The sequence below is a fragment of the Nannospalax galili genome, unplaced genomic scaffold, assembly GCF_000622305.1.
Source record: "Nannospalax galili isolate Female #2095 unplaced genomic scaffold, S.galili_v1.0 scaffold768, whole genome shotgun sequence".
In the NCBI taxonomy this organism is placed as follows: Eukaryota; Metazoa; Chordata; class Mammalia; order Rodentia; family Spalacidae; genus Nannospalax; species Nannospalax galili.
Genome location: NW_008360317.1, coordinates 328,942 through 336,562, shown reverse-complemented (window position 1 = coordinate 336,562; position 7,621 = coordinate 328,942).

The following is a 7,621-nucleotide window of genomic DNA, read 5'->3' as shown; positions in this document are numbered from 1 at the left end:
ATCCTCCAGTGTTGATACTCTGTTTTCCATTTCATTCATTCTAGCAGTGAGGCTTTCCCCTGTTATTTCAAGTTGCCTTATTGAGTTTTGCACTTCCTTCTTCATTTCTGCCTGAGTTTTGTTCAATGTTTCTATCTCTTTGGTGAATTCATTCAGAAATTTACTCCTATCTTCTTTTAGTTCTTTGATTTGTTTGTTCATGTGTTCTTTAAATTCATTGGATTCCTTGATCATGTTTATGATTGTTCTCTTATAAATTCCTGGGTTATCTCTAGGGGGTTCTCTTTGTTGAACTCTTCTACAGAATTGGTGGAGTTTGCTGGGGACTTAGTGTTTTGGCTTTCCATTTTATTATTCTTTTGTTGTGATTTTGGCATGTGAATTTCTTTTATTGTTTATGATTCTGATATGAGAATTAAATTGAAGTATGCTTCTGTTTGTATTATCGAGGTGCCTAAATCTTTTCTTTACTGGTTATATAAAGCTGGTCGGTACAGGGTTCAGGTTCTGTCAGGTTTAATTTACAGGGAACTGATGGCTTCAGATCAGCTATTCAGGAGTACCCACAGAATCCCAATTCAGGTTCCAGTCTGGTACGCTCAGGCTTCCTTCACTACATGGAGGCAGGATCCTGGTCCTCTCAGCCCCTCTGCCAGAGGGAGGCCAGAACTTGGCACTCTGTGGTGGTCTGCTGAGATCAGAGCCCAAAGGAGATCGGAACCCACCCTCTCAGGCTGTCTGCTAGGATCTCAGCCTTAGCCTATCAAAGCCAGATCTGCCCTGGGTCCTTGAGAGGGGCTTCATGAAATCCCAGGTAGGGGGATGGTTATGGCACAATTAGGGGAAGCTCACCACCACATGGAGGCAGGATCCAGGCACTCTCCGGAAGTCCCCTGCGTTCTCAGGCCCTCTGCCAGAGGGAGGCCAGAGGGAGGCCAGAACTCAGCACTGTGTGGCAGTCTGCTGAGATCAGAGCCACTACACCAGTGGAGGTCAGAACCCACCCTCTCAGGCTGTCTCACCTTTTCCCTTTTTGTCTGGGTTTCCTAACACATCCTGGCCAGATCTAGGAGATGCCTTGGCTCTTATCACATCTTGCTAATAAATGAGCCAAAGTCAAGAAACAACTCTAAGACCTGCTGATTACTGGGACTGTGGAAAAATTTCCAAAGCTAAGTACTTTCTTTCAGGACCTGCTCAATTCCCCAAGTCTCCGTATTCTTCCGTCTCAACCTGATTAGTGGAATAGCTACTGCTATTGCTTCCTAATATAATTATATTTATACGGTGACAATTTTTAAGCTTTACCAAAGATAGAGCCGCCATAGTAAACAGTCACATACTTACAACAGACACTTAATTTCTCACAATTTGAGAAGTTAAGTGTCCAAAATCAAAATTTTAGCACAGCCCATTTCTCCTAAGCACTCTCTTCCTGGCTAGTGAATGGTCATCTTCTGTCTGCTTCTTCTCTATGTTTGTATCCTGATTTCCTTCTCTTATAAGACACATTGGATTAATGCCCACACATATTACCACATTTATCTTAATTATGCATTCAAATAGCTAAGGGCAGTCACATCATAAAATACTGGGGATTAGAACTTCAATGTCTGAATTAGGGTGGCATACAATTCACCCCAGGTATGGCTTCTTTTTATAAGCTAGGAATGTAGGATCCAAAAAGAGGACTATTGTCTTTCCAAGTTCACCAAGCCATTAGGTGATGTAGTTGATTGGATCCCTGGGACTCTGAGTCCAAATGCCATGTTCTACCCTTTACCACCTGCTGCCACTCCCATAGCTATGTTGCATTAAACCATTTCTTATTTACATGCAATACAGCATCTCATGGATGTGCTACATCCTCATAGCTGTCCTAAGGAAAGCAGTAGGATATTACTTTGGACTCATTTTTCCATCTCTTTTGCATGTCTATTTTGCAAAGCCTGGGAGTTGGAGAGGAAGTTCCTCTAAAATCTTCCTGCAGCTTTCTCTTCATCCACAATCTTTCTCCCACTAAGTGGACCTGGATGTTGGAGTGCATTATCATGACATCAGCAAAGTTTACCTTAAAAGGAGGTTTCAAGTTTTGACTGACACTCAGAAGCAAGTTTGTCAAAGATAGCATAAGGGCAAGAATCTATCGCACATGCTAATTCCAACCAATCAGGTGCAGACAAATCTGAAGTAAAGAAACATCTAAGGTGGGGGAATGAGCAATGCACAGGTGTGCCTGAGCTCTTACAGACTAGCCCAAAAGAAAAATATCTGTTCCTATCATTTAAGGGATCTAAATGGTCCTTGATTTTTAAATATTAGGAGTACTTGTCTAGGGAAAGTTGAATGTATGTACACAGACACACATACACACACACACACACACTCATACACACACACACACATTCACAAATTTGAATGTATAATGCCAGTTTCTCCTAAAAACAAATAACAAAATTATGTTGCCAGACTACATGTTTAGTGTATGAAAACCTGTTTTCTATGCATCAACCAGAACTAAGAAGACTTGAATTCAAGGCCTTAACACAAATGTTAGTAAAGAAATCTGCACATCTTTCTGGGGCTCAGTTCTCTCCTACATGGAGAGACTACATGGTCTTTAAGATTATTACAGCAGTAACTTTCTTTTTTGAGACAGAGTCTCCCTGTAGCTCCAGCTGGCCTGGAACTCACTGTGTAGACCAGGCTGGCCTCGAACTTCCAGAGATCTGCCTGCCTCTGTCTTCCGAGTGCTGGGATTAAAGGTGTGTGCCACCATGCCTGACTACAGCAATAACTTTTATTCAAATTCAACTTTTGCTTTTTTAAAAAATCTTTCCCCTTATCAACTCTTCGGATATCTAGTTTGTGGTACTGTGTGTGTGTGTGTGTGTGTGTGTGTGTGTGTGTTTAAAGATTTTTTTTAACGATTTTAAGTCCACAACAAAAATAGTTGGAAGGTACAGAGGTTTGCTATAGACCCTAGCCCCCATATGTGGACAGCCTCTTCCACATCAAAATCACAATTAATGACCTTACATTGATTAATCATAATCAGTCAAAGTCATGGTACAGCTTTGGTTTTATGCTCAGTATTGTACTTTCCATAGGTAAAGACAAAGTGTGATGGTATGTGTCCATGGCCACTGCAGCACTTGGAGTTCTGCCGCTGTTCTGCAATTCCTGTGCTTCACATATTTAGCCTTTCCTCACCCTCAAATCCCTGTAAGCTTTGCCGTCTTCAGAATGCCAGATACTTGGAATCCTTGTCATATTATCTTAATTCATTTAACATATATTTAGGATTTCTCTATGTATTTGATGGTTTAATAGCTCCCATAATTTGAAGTGACAATAATTCATTCATTGACTCATATACCATAGATAATTTGATACTTCCAAGTTTTAACTGGCTACCTGTAGCAAGTTGTATTTTCCAAAACTGATCACAAGAATGAATACCTCCTGTTATCTTCTAGGAATTTGGCACTTCCCTATTACATGGATTCTACTTCCTCTTCCTGAAATCTGGGCAGGCATTAACTTTTCAGCACCCAGTGGAGCGTGATAGGAATGATACAAACTTGTTTCCGAGACTCACATAAGTTCGCCTTCCTTAATGAGCACTTGAGTTGTGCCCTGCCTCATCTGGCCAGTGTCCTTAAAGACACTAGAATGAGGAAGCCCAAACTCTCCCCAATTAAAAGATAATTTGGAGAAGTCTGAAACTTTTTTCTAACCATCGTTCAGCAGCTCCTGCCTTCCTTCAGCTGATCCCTAACACCTACTGTCCCTATCACACACACTGCCCCACTCCCTCTCTCATAGGAGATCCCAAACCACAAGCACCCAGCTATGTTCTTCCCAATCCCCAACTCACAGATGTGAGAGATCACAGAGTGACCATTACTTAAGCCACTAAGTTTGGGAGTGACTTATGCAATAATGTGTAACCCACCATTAAATCCTTTATTATCCACTGCCATGCCTTTAATGAGTTTTTCAACCTAGGTCTACAAATTCAGACATTCCAATTGCAAGAAAGTTTGTCCTGTAAACAAGCATTCAGAAAAGACTGATTGCAAGATCTTAAGATCATACTCATTCCAAATTAATGATCTTACTTTGGTTTTTGTCCTGTTTATATGCAAGTATTTTTTAATCCTATTTTATTTTTGTTTCTCTGTATGTCTCTCTGTGTGTATGTGCACATGTGTGCAGGTACCCCCAGGAAGTCAGAAGAGGGCATCTGGTCCCTTGGAGTTGGAGTTAAGGTGGTTGTAAGTCACTTGAGGGTACTGGGAACTGAAGTCCAGTTCTCTGAAAGAGTAGAAGTGTTCTTAATCTCTGAGGCATCTCTCCAACCCCAATAGGCAAATTTTTTCAATGTACATTTTTGTTGATTTTGTGTGTATTTCATACAATATATCTTAATCATATTTAGACCTCTTCCTCTATCTGCACCCCTGCATAGCCCACCCACAGGATTTCATACATTCTGTCATACATGTTAAAGCATACCAAGTCAACTTTTTGTACCCAGATGTCCCTTGGTGTGAATTCACTGAATTATCCCAGTTGTTTGTAAGTATCTCTGTGCTATTACTTCTAAACATTCATACTATCATCCACTTGACAATTAAAAATTCAAAAAAGCAAAAAGTAGTGATCTACTGCTTTCAAGTTTCTCTCCTCCAAAGCTCCATTGAACCAAACATTTTTATTGTTTCTCATTTGGAGTCAGAGACTTGTTATGGTTTTAGCTTTTTTTTTTGCTTCTATACTGACTTTTAACCACTGGATTATTTGACAGATGAATGGTAACTAAAGGAACTTTATTCCTTTAAAGTAGTGAAATAACGATGACTGGCAATTGGAAAATGCAAAGAAAAAAAAAGTCCAACTTGCTTATGCCATCATCAGGGTCAGTGGAAGTAGCTGAAGTTGGATATGTTGACCAAGTTTCTGACTGCAGACAGATGATCCTGGAGGCTAATTTTAACATGACAGTTCTGCTTATCTTGGTCCCTCCCAAAGTGACTGCTTGTATTCATAAAACAGAGAGACAAACAGAGTTAGTTTGTGGGGCAATTTCCCTCTATTACCAGTTTTTTTTTTAATCAACTAAAATCATAGATAAAAGCAATGGGGCTGGATAGATGGCTCAGTGGTTAAGAGCACAGGCTGCTCTTGAAAAGGACTACCGTTCATTCCCATCACCCATATGGCAGCTAACAACCATCTGTATTCCAGTTCTGAGGGCTCCAATGCCCTCTTCTGGCCTCCATGGGCATTGCATGACACAGGAACATACATGTAGGCAAAACATTCATACACATAAGAAATAAAATAATAAATAAAATCATGCCATTTATGCTCATTTTCCATTTAAGAACTCTAGCAGAAGGCAACACATCAGGAAAGAGGCAGCAGGATAAAGCAAAGGTGAAGGTTGGATGGAGGGTCAACCAAAGCTAAGAATGTGCGGAAAAATCATACAGAAACTACTACTGTATAAACTAACTAAAAATATAATTTATTTTTGCCAACTAATACAATTTTTATTTTGTAAGCGAAACTACTTTTGTATCAGAGACAATACAATGTCAATATGAAATATAAATTACTGGTGGTTGTTTGTTTTTTTCCCAAAATGCTGCAAATGAAACCAAGACATCATGTGTGCTAGGACAAGCCCTCTGTAATTGAGTCTGTTCATTGTTGACTTCAATATGTTGGTGCTTTGAGCCAATTCATATTTTCTTTTATATAAATATTAGTATTTTGGGGGGGGTTATTATTTATTTAATAACCACATGATTAGAAGAAACATTTCATTACAGCTTTAAGATATTCAATAACAATTTCCAGAGCAAATATATGTCTCTTTCAAAAGTGGCTGTAAGTGTTTAGGTTCACAGTTGAATTAATACAGTTATACATTATTGAACTCAGTATAAATCCTATAAGACATAAAGTTGAATGAGGTTTTAACCTTTAAAAAAGATCTCCATTTCATTTTAAAATATACTGTTTCCTACAGAAAAACTCATTTTTAATGCTACTAACAATTAGATGTTTGCATATTTGTCTCTAATCTCTCTGTATCTGATTATTACAGGTCACAGTCAGTTACACTCGAATCCTTGGCACCTGAGTATGGATATAAAGTCATCAGATAGATTTCAATGGTAATGTTTTTCGCCTCTACTAATTAACATGAAGCAAATTTTTATGCTTCTTTCTCAAATACAACTCATTTTTATAATAAATTCTTTATTAATAAAAATGTAAGACCAATTTCTTTTTAAACAAGAGGTTTGGGACAAGAATGAACAACACACCTAATTAGGGGCAACAGAAAGCTGGCTTTGGAGGCACGGGTTTTTAACCAGCTCAGGAAATTTCATCTGTAAGACTATTCCAGAGAAGTTCTGAATGTTATACACCCCCCAAAAGCCCTTCCTGCAGGATATGATCTGGGGCAGCCCAGAACCCCACATCCACTTCTAGCCTTCTGCACAGAGGTGGGGACTGCGGATTCCTGTGGCCAAGGCCCTTCACCTTCACTTGCCATTTTCTGCAGACCTCAGGGCCACAGGGTGGTGGCCAGTGCTGGGCAGATGGAGGAAACAACTCAGATGGTTTGAATCACAGATCGATGGTACAAACTTGTAGCTTTGTCTTCAGTGGTCTTGAAGAGGAGTTGGAAGGGTTGGGAAAAATGAAACCAGAATTCTTGCAATGGCCATCAGTTAAAACTCAACAGATTGTGCCTTTCGGACTCTGAGCGGAGGTTGGGAGAACATTGCTCTAGAGCTGGGGCTGCACAGGGAAGGAAGGCTGGATGTGACTGTTGCAGAGCACTGACGGTGCTTGGACTTTCTGGTCCAGTAAAGCAAGAAGTAGAAAAACAGTAGCAAAGGCTTTTCTGGAAATTAGCACCACTGAGAGCCTCAGCCTAAAGAGAGCTTAAATACCATCTCTGCTTAAATGCTGGGTGAGAATAGAACAGGGAAAGTACATTGGAAGGGAGATGGTCTGTATGAAAATTTTCCCCAAAAGTTGTTTGTTTGCTTGTTTGTTTATTTGTGGTCATTTATAAAGACAGGGTGCCCACATAGCCACAGCTGGTCTGGCACTTACAGTGTAGACCAGACTGGCTGTAATCTGACAGAGATCTGCTGCCTGCATCCTGAGTGTGGGGACTAAAGGCATGTGCCACAGTGCCTCAGTTCCAAAAGTTTTATGTAAAGAAAACTCTGAATGTCTACTGGTCAATAATTTTGTCCACAGCTTTGATGTTTTCTGATTGTTCTCCGTTATTTATTCTGTAAAATTATATTCCTCGTTTCATAGTCTTCGCTCTGTCTCCAACAGTGATTTAACTCTTTGCCATGTTATTTATAATCAGAGATCTCTTGATTGTTTTTTTTCCTTAACTCATTATCACCGATTTTTAAAAATTATTTATTTAATAACCACATACTTAGAAGAAGCATTTCATTACAACAGCACTGACATATTCAATAACAATTTTCTGAGCTAAGACACATCTCTTTCAAAATTGGCTGTAAATTTTTAGGTTTACAGTTGAATTTTTACGGTTATACAATATTGG